General features: G+C 56.3%; 1 long non-coding RNA gene across 1 annotated transcript; it reads right to left on the bottom strand.

Annotated features, from left to right (window-relative positions):
- Nucleotides 1-419: 419 nt before the first annotated feature.
- Nucleotides 420-1,200, bottom strand: LOC106820203. The gene is made up of 2 exons (XR_001395575.1): nucleotides 1,041-1,200; nucleotides 420-723 (listed from the first exon to the last, which is right to left on the bottom strand). It is a non-coding gene; the product is annotated as an uncharacterized LOC106820203 (long non-coding RNA).
- Nucleotides 1,201-1,523: the final 323 nt, after the last annotated feature.

Raw genomic sequence — 1,523 nt, 5'->3', positions numbered from 1 at the left:
CGTACCTTAAACCGGTCTACTGCGGCCTGTCGGTGACGCTCGGTCGGGTAGGAAACGGCAGGCAGCAGATACGAGCGGGGGATACTTGCGGGTACGGGAGAAATCGAGAAGATAGCTAAGCGGCTTCGTGTGCGGATATCACGGCAGACGGAGAAACGGACGAGTGTGTCTAGGAGAGGGTGGAGGAGCTTGGTAAAAACTAGACCGTGCTGCCTAGAGCCCATGTCGGGGGGAGGCGTCCGGCGACCCGCACCGGTCGCCGGCCCCGACCGACGTTCTCCCAGTCCCAGTGCCAGTCGTGGTGGAGTGGTTGGGCTGGCAGTTGATCGTGCTGGTTGGGCTCGGGTAGTTGTGGGGCGACTGGCAGGTCCTGGTGATCGTGTTCGACGGGGTGTGGGGCGACTGGCAGGTCCTCTCTCTCTCCGTGTGGGTCCTCGTCTTGCCGGTCGTCGTTGTGGTCGGGTGTCGGGGGCCTGCCGTATGGGGCGTGGTAGTGGACGTCCCAATCGCCGATTGGGATGAGCCCCGGCAGGTCGACCCTATTCCCGTCGAGTGGGCCAAGCCCCGGCAGGTCGTCCCATAGCTCGTCAATTGGGGCGAGGCCCGGCATGTCGTCCCACTCGTCGCCGTCTGGGGCGAGGCCGTCGCGGAAACGCTGGAGGGCCGCCTCCAGCGCGTCGTTGGGCCAGCGGGCGTCGTCGCTGCCGCGATTTCTTGTGCTACCTGCGTGAGGCGCGGTAAGGTGTAGACAGGTAGGGCGTGAAGACGCGATAAAACGGCAGATTTAAAGCGTTAAAAGAAAGGGAACAAGGGTGAAAAGGTACGCGAGAGGCGTGAGACGTACGGCGTGAGGCGTGGGAGGCGTGAGAGGCGTGAGGGGAGGAACTAGAGCGGTTGAGGCGAGGAGTGGTGGCGAAACAGCAGTAATCGTTACGCGCGGTCGCGTCTAGGGCAATTTTATAGCGCACACAAACGAATGTGTTTAAAAAAAAACTAGTTCGAGCATACGTTAGCCTAGAACAAGTGATCGTCGCACTTACGTGAACATTGCAGAGTGGAGACGCTCTGTCCGATAGCGTGTGCAGTAGATTACGTGCGTCTCGTGGCAAACAGGTGACGTTGATCGCGGTACAACTCGTGCTTAGAGAGAAAAACAGATATTAGAACCGATACGATACTAGATAGTAGATACTATACCGATACTAGAAACGTGGCTACCTACGCAAGTATTGCCACTACCCAACCAAACCGCTGGTCACGTGCACCAGTATAAGTGAGTCTTTCAACTCCCGTTACCAGGTTCTCGGTTTGGCATGTGCGAGGTAGTCGCCTTAAGGGTAGTGTCAGGTTGTTGCGTCGACAGATAACAGAAACACAGATAGATAACACAAACGCAGTGTTAGAAAGCTACTCTCCGTATGTTCTATTGTACCACCGAATATTCACTCAACTACAGACTACATAGGAGACTAGACATATGGCTACACACGCATACAGAGATATAACCGAATAACAATAATCCC

Source organism: Priapulus caudatus, unplaced genomic scaffold (assembly GCF_000485595.1).
Source record: "Priapulus caudatus unplaced genomic scaffold, Priapulus_caudatus-5.0.1 Scaffold8368, whole genome shotgun sequence".
NCBI classification, from domain to species: domain Eukaryota; kingdom Metazoa; phylum Priapulida; class Priapulimorpha; order Priapulimorphida; family Priapulidae; genus Priapulus; species Priapulus caudatus.
This window is presented reverse-complemented; position numbering and strand designations above follow the sequence as displayed.